The sequence below is a fragment of the Cydia pomonella genome, chromosome 10, assembly GCF_033807575.1.
Source record: "Cydia pomonella isolate Wapato2018A chromosome 10, ilCydPomo1, whole genome shotgun sequence".
NCBI classification, from domain to species: domain Eukaryota; kingdom Metazoa; phylum Arthropoda; class Insecta; order Lepidoptera; family Tortricidae; genus Cydia; species Cydia pomonella.
Window position 1 is genome coordinate 1,002,041 of NC_084712.1, and position 20,425 is coordinate 1,022,465.

The 20,425-nt window shown below is 35.7% G+C and overlaps 1 protein-coding gene across 3 annotated transcripts in view; it reads left to right on the forward strand.

The window, feature by feature from the left end:
- The first annotated feature begins 221 nt into the window (after window positions 1-221).
- Window positions 222-20,425, forward strand: part of LOC133521816 (senecionine N-oxygenase-like) — a 41,408-nt gene continuing 21,204 nt past the window's right edge. Inside the window, exon 1 of one of the 3 annotated variants that reach the window (XM_061856895.1) lies at window positions 222-510. The gene's annotated coding sequence lies outside the window, so the exon portion shown is untranslated. Of the gene's footprint in view, window positions 511-12,622; window positions 12,789-20,425 lie in introns of those variants that run through there. The other 2 variants (XM_061856896.1, XM_061856893.1) reach the window with 2 other exon arrangements.

The following is a 20,425-nucleotide window of genomic DNA, read 5'->3' on the forward strand; positions in this document are numbered from 1 at the left end:
TGTGTCGAAATATTTTCAATAATGTAAATATCCAGAGAGGCAAATGAGGACTACGTCTGTACGTCTGTATGAAAACACAATTTCGCATCGGCCTCCACTTTCGCCTTAAAGAGATACCAATGGTTTTGGGAACAATGTGGGTAGTTAGAATATTTTCAACTTGGGGGAGAACAAACAACAAATTGTGGGTAACTTGTGAATTTGTTCTATGCTATTTGCCATATTTCAAATTAACTGTATAATTTCACAGAAAAGAGGATAGAAGTATATTCCTCTTAGAAAGTGGTTGAAAAATTGGTGTATTTATTTTAATAAACGTGTGTTATGAAACTTATGAAATAAACATCCCAAAGGATCAAGATAATGATACTGAGTGAAAACCTAAGAGTAGTAAATTGATTTAGATTATTTAGAAGGACATGTAATTGTTGCATTTTATGCAGGGATAGATGACTTTATTAGTGCAGAGAAGACATCTATAATCATCTAGCCGCTGGACCAGCCAAAGAGGTGGGTTAATAGTACATTACATTACAAGTGCGAAAAATAGGAAATTCGCAACGAATGGGGATAAATTCGACACGAGTTGGGAATTGCCTATTCGCATATGTATCTTATAACAGTTCACAGTACATAATATGGCCGTTTAAATTTTCGACATAGTTACGTAATGTGCTAATTATCGCACTAGTGCGCTAAAGTTGCACATTTACTGTAAAAAATATTTTTTTAGTATGATTCAAAAGCAAAGGGGACGGAGTCACGGGACCGCTTTTCCATACATACGTAGTCCCGATTTTCCTCTCTACCACCACAGCAAATGTACTTAATTTATGAATTTGTATGGGATATGTTTTTCCCTTATGGAAAATGGGGACTATGTTTGTGTCGAGAAACGGTTGTCTACTATCTTCTTAAAGTTATGACTTTGGAGTTATGCTTCTAAATATTAAATATAAATAAATATTATATTGGACATTATTACACAAATTGACTAAGTCCCACGGTAAGCTCAATAAGGCTTGTGTTGCGGGTACTTAGACAACTATATATATAATATTTATATACATATTTATAAATACTTAAATACATAGAAAACATCCATGACTTAGGAACAAATATCCATGTTCATCACACGAATAAATGCCCTTACCAGGATTTTAACCACTACACACTAGGCCAGACAGGTTGTCAAGACAGGCTTCTAAAAAAAAAATTGACTTAAAAGCCTAATATTCTCATGAGACACTTATACGCATGTTAGAAACCTTTTACTTCATAGAATGAAGAGATGTATCATGAAAACCTTAGTAAAATGTACCCAACTCACACTTTATATAATATTAAGCACAAGAACCACATCCTTTCCGGAACGTTTTGGACCCAGATGTCTAGTCAAAGAAATTGATTTCTGTGCCACTTATACCTTGGCCCAGTGACAACCATATGAAAACCGCTAGGGATCTCTTTTTATTGTCAATGCTAAAATGAAAAAGGTATAAAATGATACAATACAAATACTCTTTATTGCACACCTCAATACAGAAACAGTACAAATAATACAACACATAAAGAAGAGGTAAACAACAGGCGGTCTTATCGCTAAAAAGCGATCTCTTCTAGACAACCTTTAGGTAGCGGAATTAAAAAAAATAATAATTATGTTATGTCATGTTATGTCAGTAGGTGTAGGTGTAGTGATATGGAATGGCATGCAATTGAAAATGACAAAGGTATGCATATGCAATATATGCATACACTTGTAAATGTTTGAATGCTCACCTATTTGCAACCAATATAAAGAACCCTAAAAAAAATGAAGAATCCTGTTATTAGGCAGATTTAAAGCCAATGCCCTTGTGAAGGCCCTTTCCACCTCTGGCGTGCTTTAGGACAACAACAACAACAACAAGGCCAATGTACACAACTACAAACAATTTGGCCTGGTCTTACAATTGACTAGCACAATACATCAGGTTTTTTTTAAGTCCGTTAATTTCAAGGGAGCATTTCTGAGCTTAAATTAAGTTGATTTCTTAAATTGGTATTTTAATTAACTCCGTTGTGAAGATAATCAATAATTTAATTTTATCTGATAAGGCCCTTACAAGTGTGTACACTTGCTTGTGTGGCTTGTTTGCATATTGATTAAGTTCATACACAAGTACTATCTCGGACTATCATTGTTTAAAATGTTATTGATGTGTCATAGTTTTCATTTTAGTGAACGATGAGATGACAGGTGACAGAAAGATATGGAAGGAAAAGACATGCTGCGCCGACCCCAAATGAATGGGATAAGGGCAAGCGAATGATGATAGTTTTCAATTGTTTGGTTGAGTTAAATATTATGTCTGTGTTATAACAACACTATATACAGCACTTAACACTTTCGGTGCCGCGCGCCCATTTCCAGCACAAAATGAACACACATACAAGTGAATGTGTAAATTAATTAGTACGGAAGAAATTGTGAGATCTACAACTTACAGAGCCACTAGTGATAACTTTTGTAGAGATACTTGAACTTGAATTACATTTTTGTATTACATATCATCATCTGTGAAATTTTCAAGCAACAGGTAACTTATTATTGGTTGTCATGAGGCAATATAGATTGTATTATTCCTGATGACGTGCGAATTTGACAAATCTAACATTAAATGGCATGACAATATGAACCAACACACACATCTTCATGAATGACATGATCTATACCACCATAAAGTTGTGATGATAAAAAGGTTTAAGTCCGTTCTGGACCCACACTACGATTTAAGACAATCCTGAATACATTTTGCTAATCAAATCATATTTTTTTCAATTACTATCTTCATCATCATCATAAATTTAAGAGCTGCGCTCTTGTCGGTGAAGCAATCGCCAGGTATGCCTTTCTTTGGCCTCTTCCTTGATGGCCTGATACGACACGACATTCACTTTCTCCTTCACTTGATCCATGTATGCCCTTCTTGGCTTTCCTCTATTTCTCCTTCCTTTTACTTTCCCTTCTATGATGGTCTTGACAATTACTGTAGGACATTTTATTTATAATAACAATATATACATTTATATACATAATGGATATATACAGAGGATTACTATAACTAGTTTAAATCTAAAATATGCCCTTGAGGCATTGTACCAAGGATGCTGGAGGTATTTCCTTGCTGTATTATTGCAATACTGATATGTTGTGCGAGAAAGCTGCCAGCTCCATGTGAAAACATACTGACTCAAAATATGATATGTTATAATGTAAAGACAACTTGGTAACTCAAAAAAAAAAAACCGTTACAATTTAATTAGAGTTAAATTAACCCTTTTATAAGTTGTGCCTTTACTTTAAGTTGTTAAAATACTAGCTATGACCCATATACATGAACATACATTGTTATTAACGTTGAGCAAAATAGAAATCAGAATCAATAACATAATTATTATTTTAGAGATAATAATAATCCTTGCAATATTTATTTCATACTGAATTACATTAAAACTGAGGGGCGGTGCTGTCTAAACAAACCGGTTTTCAAACCGACCGAGTTTCTAAAGTTGCGAAAATGAACTAAAAACTTAATCCATAAATTTCATAGACAGGTTCATCAAGGCCGGATAAATGGCAAGAATTCACACCGAAATAGTACAAAAATGTCTGTATCCAAGCATAAAAGTGCACATCGCAAATGATAATAGCAATAACTTTCGCATTCGCTTATTTTTATCGTCATATCGTGAGCTAATTTAATTAAAGATAGGTAGAATAAAAGTTAGTAAAACTACATACCGAGCAGCGGTCTTCTAGGATCATCCACGTCCATACTGCTACATAACTACACTACTCAATATAATACCTATTACGTGCATTTGATACAGCAGTAATTTTATCTAATTGGAGTAACAAATATGAATAATAATGTACTTGCAGTACATAACTAAGTTATTGTTTACAATACGCACGATCAAATCTATTCAAGTGACGGCGCCATGACATTAGGATGACAGTGACAGTGACTTTAGATTAGCGTTTACGAGTATAGCTGATAACGCATACTTAAAACTCATATCTCGTTATTTTAATGTATTTCTTTTTTTTTCAAAATAATATATTGACCAATATTGACTCAAATATGTGAATGATATACTTTGGATTTTCTTAATATTTAAGTATTTTAAGAGTAGGTACTCATATCATGTAGGACTTCGCGTTTTCATACCAAACTTATGGGAGCATTTCCTTAAAAAAAATGGTTACATTACATAATTATAAGAAAAGCTAGTTTTTTTTACTTGTTTTGATATTTTAGTACATTTACGTAGATATAGTAATATAGGTACTGGTCAATTTTGTTAAAATGGTACTCCTTATTTATATGGAGTCAACAATAAATAGTTCGGGTAATATCGAACAGATGGCGCAGCTAACTTGGAATAAATACTTGATTAAACTGTCGCATATTGATACTTACTTAACTAATGTCCAACTATGATTTCCTTACATTAAACATAAACAGAAACATCATAGTGTAGAACCCATGTAGAACCAGATAAAGAAAATCAACCACTGTGGCTGTTCCTCTCGGCGTCCACGCTTAAGGCGTTTTGTTCCTATAGGTATTAAGCATATTTCTTCGGATTTTTGTATACAAGTACAGGTCGAATCAATGGCCCGACATGATCTTGGACCGTTTTACCCCCTAATCTACTTAAAATAACCAACCTCAGTTATCTATGTAGGTACCTAGTTTTAATTTTAATTATCTGCCTACTTACCTTTTCGTCGTGCCATTTGTTCAGTAAGTAAGTAGATATAAGGTATAGCTACACCTATGGATGTTTGCACCCCTAAAAATCTAATAATAGATTTTTAGGATAACGAAATGGGCCTATTCTATAAATGTTCTAACTGTGCAAAGTCAGGTCCGCTGCATATGACCGATAACCTCCCGCTCCGGTCCGAAGTGGTCACCACTAGCTGTCAACTGCTACTATGCTGTCCTATATCAATAAGCTGTTTTTATATCCCAGATAGGTATTAAAATGACTATTCGATTGATGAATATACCCAATGATAATTTTTGTACTAAATTAACATCAAGTTGTGCAAAATTGTTACTTATTTTAGTATCAGAGACATAATTATAAACAAGGTGTAGGATTTAGGAGTACAGTGCATCTTCATTATGATATCCTCGCACTAAATAGATAGTCCCTATGAGTTTGCTACTAAACGCAAGTACTAATCTCGGACGATCAATATTCTAAATGTCATTGATATGACTACAATATGCTTACTGTAATTACTGTTTACAAAAAAAAAAAAAATCCTTAAATGTATCTACTTAGCCATACCACAAAGTAGTAAAAAAACACACCGTATATTTACTTACAGCTTACGCTAAGGCGGGGGGACCATACACCGGCGTGGCATCCGTTGAATGATAACCTGATAGTGATAACCTAAGCCAAGGTTGGTTCAAATATTCGGTAGACTTCGACCACGATTTCACAGACTTGGCTGTAACAATTCATAAGTATTTCAATTTCAAATCCGTTAATTTCATAGATATACCAATTACCAACGGAACGCGATAAGAGTCCTTCAATAGTGTAGGGTAACGTTCTCATACTATACTACTTGACCCCTTCAAGGGGGGGGGGGGGGGGGGTTTCAAAATACCACGCTTGGTCACATACATAGGTTTTCGTCGCATAGTCAATACGGTCAATAGTATGGACAGCATAAGGCTAGGAAAATCGCGCGCTTTTTCGGACTCAGATTCAGATTCAGATTTTTATTCATAAAACATAGTATTTTACATGTCAAAATTAGGTTGGTACATAAAACAATATCTTTACAGAAAATTAGGCACATAAGTTAAATAGGCGTATAACAGGTACATACATAGTATTTTTGAATGTCTGCAAGTATTATTTTCTAAGTATTAGGTACAAGAAAAACAGGTTTAGTTTACAATTTATAATTTCGGGTCGCTACTCGCTACACGTCTCGATCTCGACAAGTAGATAGGTATTCAATGTGCGCAGCGTTCAGCTATTATCGAAACGCAAATGTTTTTAATTTAACTTTCTGTTTGCAAAGTAGGTATGCCTATATTTATTTATTTTAAACTTTATTGCACATCAAAAAAGGTACAAATGGTGGACTTAATACCTCATGGCATTCTTTACCAGTCAAATATCTTTACAGAAAATTAGGCACATAAGTTAAATAGGCGTATAACAGGTACATACATAGTATTTTTGAATGTCTGCAAGTATTATTTTCTAAGTATTAGGTACAAGAAAAACAGGTTTAGTTTACAATTTATAATTTCGGGTCGCTACTCGCTACACGTCTCGATCTCGACAAGTAGATAGGTATTCAATGTGCGCAGCGTTCAGCTATTATCGAAACGCAAATGTTTTTAATTTAACTTTCTGTTTGCAAAGTAGGTATGCCTATATTTATTTATTTTAAACTTTATTGCACATCAAAAAAGGTACAAATGGTGGACTTAATACCTCATGGCATTCTTTACCAGTCAACCGTAAGACCAAACAGAATGTCAATGTAGTAGGTATCTTTAGAACGCAAGTATTTAAAGATATATTTATATATATATATGATATTCAACTTTGACCTAATCATACGTTTTCTCGAATGGACTGGTATTACAGAAGCAGATAGTATCCGAGGGCACTTACACATGTTATTGTAAGTTATTGCTATTTGTACATGCGTAAACATAGGAAACGTCCCGATTGTTTTTATCGACCTGTTTGTGTTTTCTCCGTTTAGCGATTACCACGAAAAAGTTTCAAAATACTCAATAATTCGATATCGTAGATGTCGAATTTAAAATGGCGTGAGTCATAGTACATTAAGCTAATTTTAAGGCTAGGTCTTCTTTTTCAAGCACTGACAGTGCTCGCATTGCGTGCTTGAAAAAGTGCAAGTGCTTGTCGTGAATGCTACGAGTAGCATTCACGACAGCGCAGGTCGGGTTCTCCGAAACATGTCGCGCAAGTGACTAAAAAAACACGTGAGTTAAGCCGTAACATTAATTGTAGGTGTCCATCTTTGTACATTCGCAGATTTGATTTGATAGCCGTATCCATGGAACCTGAGGGGTCTAAATGATATGTACCTATATGTTATATGCCAAATACCTGGTATTACGCCGAGAACTGCCGAAACTGAAGCTTTGGTCGGACACTACCAAAATAAACATATGGCTCTTTAAGGCTTTGACATATGCACGGAAACTGCTTATTCCCGCACCCGTGCGGGAAAGTAGCACCATATATACAATTACCGCGAAACCGAAACTGGCCGCGTAGCCAACATGCAAATCGCTTACGCTCAATAGCGATCGAAACGCAACTGTCACCGTCGCACTAATATGGAAGAGTGATAGAGACAAAAAGCGTTTCGTTGTCGTAGCGATAGCGACTGAAACCTTGGCTAGGCCGGCTGAACCTTCAGTCGAAAATTGACTGACACTAGTGGCCCCGTCGGAAGGCCACCGCTAGCCCAGCCAGGCTAGCACCATGCTGAGTCGGGACTGTTTGTTTTGTTATTTGTTGTTTTCTTCTTTTATTTTGCCACAAATAAACGCACTTACTCTACTCTAATAGTCTGGGCACGTCTGGTTTACACGATAAGCTGCAAGGTAAGCAACAATATAACTACTTTCATCCAGTAGATTCCAGCAAAGGTTACATTAGAAATCACAGAATCGTCAAAACTGCGGGGTCACTGTCCCCACGTCATATGATGCAGACCACACCAAAACAACTCCTGACCTAATTCCAATAATGTTATTAAGTTTGACGTAAGCTTTTGTTTTTCCTCTACATACGTAGAATAAAGCGTGTGATGGTCACAGTTATCGGTAATATCGTGATAATGACAGCGTTTGTCTCTTTCTTTCGCGTGGTATTAGAAATAACGTTGGTACTATCAAGACGATCACCCTGGCCACATACGCTGGCTAGTATATGTCACCAGTATCGAAACTTTTAAGCGGAAATATCTGGTTCGAATAACCACTTGTTACATCTCTTTCTAGATGTTTCGAATGTTTACGAGAATCTTTCCACTTGGCAATGGCAGCTACCTAATTTTTTTTTTATTGACAATCAGTAATATCTTCTCTTTTCTAGGTATTTACAACAATAGGCGTTATTTACTTAAGTTGATAAAGAATCACAGATACTTTTCTACAAATTATATGCAATTGACAGCGATCTCAGCCAAATTAATCAAAATAAGCGGTGAAAATTAGGTCTCGCAAAATTTTAACGATTTACTAACGGTCGATCAGGTTTGAAATTACAAGGTAGGTACCTATTAGCGCCTAGGAAGCGGTGGTGGCCGAGTGGATATGACGTCCGACTTTCAATCCGAAGGTCGCGGGTTCAAATCCTGGCTCGTACCAATGAGTTTTTCGGAACTTATGTACGAAATATCATTTGATATTTACCACTAGCTTTTCGGTGAAGGAAAACATCGTGAGGAAACCTGCATACATCTGCGAAGAAATTCAAAGGTGTATGTGAAGTCCCCAATCCGCATTGGGCTAGCGTGGGGACTATAGCCCGAGCCCTCTCGCACATGAGAGGAGGCCTGTGCCCAGCAGTGGGACGTATATAGGCTGAATTATTATTAATTATTATGGGTACCTACCTATTACTCTATGGGCTATTAAAAATATATCTATGTGTATCAATAATAGTCGATAATCAATATCTAATATGTACCTAACTACATAATTTCTTCCTTTTAAGTACCTACTTTATTTATTTATACAGTATACGCGATAGATACAACCTATTTAATTGTTTTTACAAGCTTTTATTAACTTTCACCTGACCGTTGTCTGTTAGTAATCAAATCTTGCAAGTTAAATTTAATCCACTTCCCGGTTTCCGATTGAGCTGAAAATTTGCATACATATGTAAGTCGGGTGACAATGCAATATTATGGTACTATCGAGCTGATCTGATGATGGAGACAGGTGGTAGCCATAGGAACTCTGTGATAAAACAACGCAACCTAATTGTGTTTGGAGTTTTGAGAATTGGCTCGATGAGTATTAGTTGCCTGTGGAAAGAAAAGTACAGTCAGCGATAAAAGCTTGTACCAAAAGTGAAATTTTTGTCAGAAACTTTTTCTTTTACTGAACATGTAATTAAAAGGTCGGTCAACTTTTCCCAACCAAGAGCCTACATAAGTAAGAACCTAATCAGTAATCATCAAATCTAATTGGACATACTATACATAAGTCACAAACTCACCATTAAGGACAGAAGCAATGGTTATGTTCGAGACTTGTCGTCGAGATTTTATCTGACGCTTTTTGTAACGCCCCATGTAAGGCGGGGCACTGTTGCATCATAGATTTTTTTTGGTTTACTTAGAATAATTTAACTTCTTATACATTAGAAATAAGAATCTGTCCTGTAATTCTTATTTCTTATACATTAGAAATAAGAATCTGTCCTTTAATGCAGATTAGGAGCAAATCTCAATCGACAGGTATACAGAAATCAATTCTAATTGGTACCAGACATATTAACTAGACGCCATCCGGTTTTTTATCGCAAAAAAAAATCTCTTTTTGAACTTTTGGCAAATAGCAGAAGTTTAATTTATCCACAACCAAATCAATTTATTTTTGTCTTTGTTCTTTATTTACCTAGGCAGATGACAGTACAGAGACAGCTGGATGTTATTACTATCAGGAAACTACATCAGGTACGGTCAACCAATTTGATTCCTAGGCCACTATAGAACCATGTCATAATGACTTCTACGACAGTCCTTATTGAGTGATGCATGTCATGTATAGAGTAGTTAAAGCGACAAGGTTATATAGTGGCCTAGGATTCAAATTGGTTGACTGTACCTACTTATTGTAATAGAGCTGTTATTGATTGGACAACATATTATTAGCTCTGCCTAGACAGACAGTTTCCGGTACAATTGATACCTAGAGTCAGATCAAGATAAGTTGGCAGCTATTTTGATAGCCCAGTCTGTGCAAGTGTTAAGTAAACGTCATAATTTCATAGATGTTTGACGTTTAATATAAATAAAATAAAATAATAATAATAAATATTATAGGACATTATTACACAAGTTGACTAAGTCCCACAGTAAGCTCAATAAGGCTTGTGTTGAGGAACTTAGACTACGATATACATAATATATAAATATTTATAAATACTTAAATACATAGAAAACACCCAAGACTCAGGAACAAATATTCATGCTCATCACACGAATAAATGCCCTTACCAGGATTTGAACCCGGGACCATCGGCTTCATAGGCAGGGTCACTAGTGTCACTACCCACGGCCAGATCGGTCGTCAAATAACACTTGAACTGGCTAGGCTATCAAAAATCGCTGCCACGTTCACGATTCTACCTGCTCACTGGCAGCGCAGTAGTGCTTCCAATACCGGGATCCCGGTATTGCGTCTTTTTAAAAGCATTTTCAATACCGGGATCCCGGTATTTTCAAAAACAAGGGAATATGCAGTATAAAGCTCAGTGCACAGCGCGCGGGCACGCGCTAGACGCAGGCGCGCGATGCAAGGGGCGACCCGATTGCGTCAGCGCAGCGCGCAGCGCCAGCGGGGCTTGGCGTTAGACATGGCTATTGGCTGCACACAATACGGATCATTAGAAAGAATCACGTATCGATGACATTCAGGCTCAAATTTTCAGACTTTTATAATTATCTTCTTCTCTAAATCTTTTTTTTATGCTCTAGAGACGAAAAGGTCATTCGCCCCAATCTGTTTAAAATAACTGTCATTTTAAAGCATCATAAGTTTAAAGTTTAAAATTCTGTTAAAAGTTTATATCTACTTATTAATCTCAAAAAAGATTTCGCAAAGCTTCTGTTTATATCTATGTATGGAGTAAGCACTCTAAGCTTAGGTACTTAATACTTATTTCTCTATGAAAACGACGACCACGGATAGGAACTCTATACTCTAGACTTTCGTGAGCTGATATTTTGGTACTTGACAATTACCAACGGCCAAATCAGTCCCAGTGTTCCATAACTGGCACCTACAGACGGGACTCGAACAACGCCAAAATAATTATGAAATGATATAACGGACATTGTGAATTGAAAAGTTTCAACACTAATAAAATCTAAAAAAATAACTTACCCTAATTTGCAAAAAAAAACATAGTTAAATCTATAGAGTTAACCAAAGTGTTAAAATCATCAATATTTTTAGGTAGGTACTATAAATAAATCCAGGCATGCGTAAATTGCGTAAAAAATCTTGTTGAAGCTAGTTATTTGCGCTTTAAAAAGGCCATAAAACTGGATGAGCCAATAACTTCTAAACATTTCTACAAAATTTACTATTCAAGGTATCAAAGCAAGACAGCGCGATTGTTTATATTGCCGTCTCTACCGGATGTCTAATGCAAGGCGCGCGTCGCATTTCGTCATTGTCAGTCTCAGCTCAAACCAAATTAGATAGACCCCTGTCGTATAGAAACACGTTAGAAAACCAAGCTCTAATTAGCTGGTCCTTGTAGCAAATTTAAATTGAGCGTTCTCTCTAAGAAGTACTGTAGATTTGGAAGGTCTTAAAACGTTGGACATGTGGATATCAGATATCAGTTGGGAGAAACTAGGACACGCTTGAAGAGTGATTATTTGCGAAATGTTATCGGTAGAACATTTTTCCTGATTAAGGAAAAACTTAGATGATATAATTTTTAAAAATCGTGGGGCATAATAATAAAATGTCAGCGAATTTTCTCGTCTAACAGCTGAATTTTTTTAAGTAAAAAAAAACATGCGACATTTTTTTTGAAGATTATTTTACATAAAATTATACTAATTAATTTAAAGAATTAAGGCGCAATGTAGAAAACTACGCTTAAAACCTGTAGCAATTTACCAATATGAATACGAGGAAAATGCTGATGTTTCCAGAATTATTGACCTGTGCACTTACAAGAACATAGTTTAACCTTCGTTCGGCATGAACTCACAACATTGTATACCACAATCAACTGAAAATAATAAGGTACCAATTAAACTTAAAAAAACAAGCTACAATATCACACAATTAGGCGAATTCGAACACTGATATCAGAATGCATAACATCTAAGTAACTGATGTCATTTAAAGCAATATCGTGCTTGTCCGTACATGTATGGCAAGAGCCGTCATCATCTTCCTTGCGTTGTCCCGGCATGTTGCCACGGCTCATGGGAGCCTCGGGTCCGCTTGACAACTAATCCCCAGAATTGGCGTAGACACTAGTTATACGAAAGCGACTGCCACCTGACCTTCCAACCCAGAGGGTAAACTAGGCCTTATTGGGGTTAGTTCGGTTTCCTCACGATTTTCTTCATCGGATAGCGACTTGTAAATATCAATATCAACTAATATTTCGTACAAGTTCCGAAAAACTAATTGGTACGAGCGGGCGTGTGGAAGTACGATAGCTAAACAACATGATTCAAGTATAATTCTGATGTCAGTGTACGTTCGGATTGGCCCGATAGTCCAGAAGCCCGTATTTACGGACGCTAGACGCCGCATGTCCAATATAAAACGCCGGTCGACATTCCCAACGACATTTGCTCTGCGATCGTGTGCTTGATAGCATCCGTTATAATAGTTAGAAATAATCCAAGTATTATATTTAGAACATATTAAATTTATTTATTGAATTAAAGGAGCGGGAGTGAAGTGATTTTGTGTTTGTTTGGAATTTTTGAATTAATTCGTTCGGTGAGTATTTTTTTTCTTCATATTTCTACGTTTTTAAAGGGCAATGCGCAGAGTTGCAGGCGTCCATTGGCTACGGTGACTGCTTACCATTAGATGGGCCGTATGCTTGTTTGATGCCACCGACGTGGTATAAAAAAATGTAAAAAATAATCACTAAAAATAAAAATATATTTATTTCTATACTAGAAATACCTATATTTACTTATTTTAATTAGACGCTTTACAATAAAATTATACCGTTCATTTTAAATATTTTTTATTTCGTTTTGCGGCTTAAAAAATACCTACACAAAATATATTTAATCATATTTAATATGAGCATTTATAAAATAAATCAACAAGGTTAATATTTACCTAAACAACGTTAAATATAAATAAGTTAGTTATTAAGCCCAAGATCTAATATACATATAACCTACATTAATTGAATCTTAACACAAAATAGAAATAGATGGGTATTAAACTATAGAATTACGAAACTACCCACTTAAGAGGCTGTCAACACCCAATGTCCTTGAAATTGATGTTACTTAAACAGTTTTTTAAGAAAGACTATTTGTGTCAAGTAAGAAAAATATATGTTCATATTAATTATATTTCAAAGACCGTGGTTGTACTCGATACATGATTGAACTAAATCGGCTCGATAGAAAATAATTTCAAAGATTGGTCTTAAAATCACAATTAAACGGTTTTATGTCTTTACTGTTTTGACTTATGGGTCTGCAATTAAAATCACAATTTCAGAACATTTATATCTAAACCGTGGTTGAGTAAAATATTACACTAATAATCCACTTTTTTTATTTAAATATTTTTCTTATTATTCCCTTGCCCAGGCCCAGTAACATGCGACAGTGCTATCTCATTTACTCCGATATAAATAGACAGTGTACGCGCTTTAGGTATTAACAGCCTCTTAACCAGATATTATTTGCTGTCTCATCTGACGATGACAATGTTTACCTTCAAACTCTTTTAGCCCCGGTATACTGGGTATGAAGGGCGTGTTGTAATGGCCGTTGCAGACGAACACGTAGTCGTATTCTTTGGTCTCCGACACGCCGGTCTCCAGGTTCTTGTAGCTCACGTCCCAGACCTCGCCCGAGGAGGTAGCCCGAGGTTTGATCAGCTGGACGTGGTGTTTGAACTGGAAATAAGGCATCTCATTTACTCCGATACAAATAGACAGTGTGCGCGCTTTAGGTATTGACAGCCTCTTAACGAATTTATTAGAGCTCCATTTTTATCATATAGGTTTCGAAACCCTAAAAAATGTAGATTGCGTAAGTAAAATTTTAATTTCGCGCCTTTTTCTAGTGACATCAAAGATTAAAGGTCAGCCAGACTGTGTATAAGTAATTTACGAGATGAAGATAACGCATCTCAGTTGCATCTGCCATGTATTTGCTATATCGCGCTATGCGTAACAAACGCAGTCTCGTCTGACGTCACAGACTGCCTCCTGCTGTCCTGCTGTTGTGGCCGTTACGGTAACTACCTATTAGTTATCGTGGTTTTTTTATTTCGCTAGTTAAAAAAGGCGACTTTCGATATTTTACTCTGTGAAACTTACTTTTTTAAAAAAACTAGATTTTTTTGTGAATTTTTATATTTCGGCGAAAATAGGAATACACGGCGAGTTTGTAAGATAGCTCGTGGTCAGTAGTCACTACACCCAAATAAAAGCGCGGCCGCTTATTTCAGTTTCGTCCATGTTTATTGTTTACCTGTTTTTATGTAAATGATAACATTTCCAAAAATAATTCTAGGGATAAACATGGGCTGTTATAGTATAAAATAGTCTAAATATACTTCAATAGTACTGCTCGTGGCGTTACAGTTTGCACTCAGGTGACCTCACGATCTCTTTTAATTTCACCCTTCACAATGCCGCATTAAAAAATTTTTTATTAGGGAAACAAACAGCGAATATTACACATAAAGTTAAGTCAGTAAAGATATTACATTAGCCAACTTATAGATAATAACAATTTAGTTGCTCAGAAAAGACATAGCGGTATGTAACATGTGGTATGTATGTAGGTATGTAAAGGGCATTTGCCCATACGTAATTTTATAAATAAAAATTAGGTTAAAATAAAGTAAAAAAATTTTTTTTAACATTAGTGTTAACATTCGAAAACATTATTTGATCTTATCATTATTTAGTAACTGCAGCAACAAATTGGTTCAAGGTCATGTTGAACATGTCAGAGTCGTGATATTTATCATTGTACTTTCTACATGCTCTAACTAGTAATCTGTCTTTAGCATAAACTGTACGAGAAGGGACCGTGCGCGTTGGAGGGTCTGCCATCTTGTGGCCTGAAGCGGAACAATAAACATGTTCATTTACACGTCACGTGTTTTGTTGGGCATAGTAGGTTCTGCCATCTTGTGGGCTACATCGGAACAATAAACATCACATTTACGCCTCGCGCCAAACATCTGACGGCTCCTGTGCTGCCTCCTACAGTTCATGCACGCTCCCTATAGCAAAAAGATTTGTGGAGCGCGGAAGACGGGGCATCGAAACAATAACTTAGAAAGTAAATGTGGACAATCAATGTGACCATTTATAATCTTATATAAGAAGGTTTGGTCTTTAATTTCACGTCGTTCTTCTAGAGAAAAATGACTGTTGGCGTCAAAGGAGCTAAACCTATATTTCATACGTCGGATGAATCTTTTTTGAATATTTTCAATAGCATCGATGTGCACACGAAAATGCGGGTTCCAAACAGTAGATGCATATTCTAGATTAGGTCGAACAAATGCATTGTAAAGAAGCAACAAAGTTCTAGGGTCTTTAAACTCCTTACTCTGACGTAATATATATCCTAGCATTTTATAGGATTTAGATACAGTATTATTAATGTGACAGGTTAGTTGCAGTTTATTATCTAAATATGCACCTAAGTCCTTTATCTCACTCTTAGTGACTCTTTCAAGAACAATGTCATTAAGATAATAATTATGTATCAAGTAATTATGTTTACGAGTGAACGTTATCGAGTGACATTTTTCAACATTTAAATGTAGCTTATTGGAGCAATATGCACTAAGCCTATTTAGATCACTCTGGATATTGATACAATCCGATTCACATTTGATATTAGCAAAAAATTTCATATCATCTGCGTATAGCAAAACTTTTGTATAGTTAAAACATTCGATTACATCATTTATAAAAATATTAAATAATAAGGGTCCCAAATGGGAACCCTGAGGAACACCAGACGATATAGATAGTAACGAAGGTTTTACAGTGGAGAAATAAACACATAAAATAAAGCTTAGAACCCTAGATACTTCTAACAGACAAGATCTATAGATACTATTATATCTATCTCATTGACAGGACAGGGAAGGGCCTTAGGTAACTCGGAGTGAACGACCTCCGTCATGTGACCCGCGTAAATACTTCGCTGCGGCCTTCGCTTTCCGAAGGAGCTGTGTTTACTAAACAGTGTCCGAGACTAGTATTTCCGCTAGAACTAGTCTTGATAGAGATACCTAGCTGTTGGATAGAACTAGCGTTAGGTTTCCGTTTCATTTTTCGTCTATCGTACAGATCGCAATTCTTAGGCGATTCTCGTGAAATTTTGTGAGCGGGTTCGATGTTTTTTTTTTAAGTTTATGGTTTTTTTTTTAATGGTGGAGCCATATCTACATTTACTATGTTATAAGTTATGCTTGCAAGGTCTATACGGGTCACAGAGCTACTAATATTATTATAATTTACTGGTTAAGGGGTAAACTTTAAACGTCTTGTCGGGTAAACCCAAATGGACATAGTCCTACATTAAGCTCAATATAAATACTTACCCATTATCATAATACAATTCAATACAAGCCTTATTGAGCTTACTTTCTTCAGCATCAAGTGTATTTACACTAAATTTTCTCATAATAATTATTTTTTCGGCCTTCAAGACACTTGCAAAATTTGTAACCTTACGAATATTTTATCGATCATTTGCCTCAGAGGACGAGTCATCTTAGCAAATAGTTATGGTGAAACAAACCTGCTCCTACTTAAACGATCCATGTCTCTCTAGCGTTTGTATTAGATATCTACAACTAAAATTTTATTTAAACAGGGTGACCTTGGCCATTGGACAAACCCTGAAATCCCACGTAGGGTTACTTCTCAGGAATGCTCTAACCTTAATGTTTTTTTTAATTAGAACAAAAGAAAAACATTTTTTTTTTCGTTCAAATGTTATTTGCAATAATCGACAACAAAAAGAAACGCACTGTGTTAATCTTTGGCAGTGTTTTAGACAATTTGTTCGAAATATTTGTTAATGATGACATTTTTCAAAAGTCAGGAGCTTTATTAGTGTCATAAATTGAATTGAATTGAAATAAATAAAAAAGATAATCAAAAAGGTCGAAGAAGGTTCCATACTATTCTTTTAGGAGCCTACCTTAGGAGCTACTAACACATACAGGCTGCTCCAAAGTAGAAAATGGTAATTTGTTAATTTCTTCGAAACCGCTACACCGGTTGTTATGATACTTTGTACATTGGTTCTAAATACCCTAATGCATATGTACATTTCGGCTTTGTCCAATGGCTAGGGACACACTGTATAGTGCCTGGTTTCATGAGAAAAATATAAACATATGAAGTCTTACTTAGAATTCAACCTAATTGTATTGAACTCGCAATAATATCCATTATTTTGTTAATTGATATATTAAAGATAAACGTGTAAGTATTGGTACTAGCGGGATCCGGATAGAATCGGTCTTATCGTGCGAAGTAATTTGTTTGTTCGCTCCCAGCAAATAACGGCCCGATTCCAAGAATTAAGTACGTTAACGATAAGTTCTGGTTTAAAAAATTAAATAATCATTTAATTCAGGCATAACCCATATAAGTGTTAGTAACAGCCTTAAATAATAATGTTAGTTTAGTTTAGTTTAGTTTCTTTATTGGTAAAAAATATATTTTACAGGTCACAGTTATACATTAACATGTGAAAGTTTACGGTTCCTTAATTTTTAAAATAATCGTGTAATAGTTATTACAATATTTATTTATTTTTTTATTATCTCCTTCATAAAATCATCGACAGAATAACATGCTTGGTCTAGTAGTAAACATTTAAGTTTTTTAGCGAATATTGAGTCGCTTTCAGTCAATTTAATGTTATTAGGAATTTTGTTGTATATTTTGGGCCCAATAACACTGAGTGACTTTCGGACCTTTGCGAGTCGTTGAATAGGAGCGACTAGTACGGGCAATCTGCGGCTATTTACATCGCGGGTACAGGTTTTTAGGGTTCCGTAGCCAAATGGCATAAAACGGAACCCTTATAGTTTCGCCATGTCCGTCTGTCTGTCTGTCTGTCTGTCTGTCCGAGGCTTTGCTCCGTGGTCGTTAGTGCTAGAAAGCTGAAATTTGGCATGGATATATAAATCAATAAAGCCGACAAAGTCGTACAATAAAATCTAACAATTTAATTTTTTTTAGGGTACCTCCCCTACACGTAAAGTGGGGGTGAAAATTTTTTTTCGCTTCAACCCTAGAGTGTGGGGTATCGTTGGAAAGGTCTTTCAAAACTAATAGGGGTTTTCACGAAACATTTTTTGATAAAGTGAATATATTCGGAGTTAATCGCTCCGAAAGAAAAAAAAAAATGTGTCCCCCCCCCTCTAACTTTCGTGAAAAAAATCGTGGAAGTAGAGCTTAAGAAAGACATTAAATGAAAACTATAGCGGACATGATCAGTTTAGCTGTTTTTGAGTTATCGCAAAAAGTTTTCCCTTCATAGTAAAAAGACTTATTTTAATTAGGTACTGATTATGCAAATTTGCCTATTTGTTTAACTCAGGTGAAAGGTACCGTTTCACCCATTGGTTAACAATTTACTATACTTTAAGCTCCAGTTTAGCTTATTGTGACGGAAGAGTAACTACGGAACCCTACACTGAGCGTGGCCCGACATGCTCTTGGCCGGTTTTATTATGTATGTTTTAAGGTTTGTTTTAACGTATTTGCAAGCTTCTAATATATAAACGGCGGGCAGTGTTAGTATCTTATGGGTCTTAAATAGTTCCTTGGCGGGGTGATCGAACGGTTTGTTGGAGATAATACGCAAAGCTCGTTTTTGAATTTTGAAAACCTTGTCACGATTTGCGGCCAGACCCCAGAGATCAACGCCTCGGATGAGGATGGAGTAAAAGTATCCGTACCTAATAGGCCTTTTTCAGGTTTTTTGGAGATAGGCTTGGCGCGAGTCTGGACAGGGCGAAACACGCAGACGAAAGTGAGTCACAAAGCTGGTCTATGTGAGAGGACCATGTTAACCCTGAGTCAGTGACATATCCCAAGTACTTAGTTTGTTCCACCTGTGGAACTAGAATATTATCGACTTTAATATTTAAGAGATTTTTTGTTTTGGTGTTCCGTAATTGAAAGTGAATAATGTTAGTTTTTTCTAAATTTAAAAGCATTCCATTTGCCAAAAACCATTTGTTGATATCAACCATTGCTAAATTAATTTTTGATTCAAGGCTATTGTAATTGTCAGCTTCTACTATTAAACTATGACTATTACCATTTCCTACAGTCTACCATGCAACACGTATACTTAGGGCTAGGACTATACAATACCAGTAAGGCTAAGATGGTCGGCTTTTTATCATTTGTCATCATGCCTATCACGTTCTAACAAGTATGTAAGCCGAAAGTGACAGACAGTGACAAGTGATAAAAATGGAACCATGCTGCCACCGCAGGTGAGCAATAAGTACACGTTGATAGAATAAAATGGTTTTCTATTAATACTAAAATTACGTTTTTGAATAGCCTCAGGAAGTTATTTAAAACATAAAATACATTTCATTAAAAATAATTCAAACGTGTCAGCATTAATAACGAAAAATTAATAAAAAAAAGTTTAGATAAGTTCTCATTTAGATATCGTTTGTATGTCGTATAATTGACACAAGCAGCTCAATTCGGGCAACCAATGTCACTTTGACGTTATAAATATCGTAGATAAATCTTATTGGGAGTACAGCGGAATCGAAATAAACGTCAATTTTGACATGCCGTTTAGTTATCGATCTTTCCAAGATCTTAAACGTGCCTTAATCATTCTTCGAATCGGGCCGTAAGTTCGTGTACACAGTTTTCGGTTTCATTAAGTTTCTGTTTGTGCAAGGATCGTGATTACTGGTTTCTTAGAAGGAACTTATCTTGTATCCGCTATCCACTAATTACTACGGTAATACTGAAATAACGGACGGAAATTTTAGTGATCCTATAAGGTCCGTCCGTCCGTCAGACCGTGTCTGTCTGTCAAGACCCTTTCTTTATCTCTTGAACGCGTGGAGATATCGAGTTGTAATTAAAAACCATATACTCACGTCTACACACTGAAAGAAATGTTTGCATAACTATAACAAACATTTTGGTTACTGTTTACACAAAAATTGGGACTTGCGAACTATGTGTTATATGTTACAAAACCGTGTTTGGCTATCAGTGTTCAGTGGCTGGGTATACACTGCAAAAAAGTTTTGTAAATTTATGCAAAGTTTATTTTCTTATAACCGTAGTTTAGTTATTTAGTAAAGTTACAAAACCAGTTCGGCTATTTTTTTTTTTCAGTGCA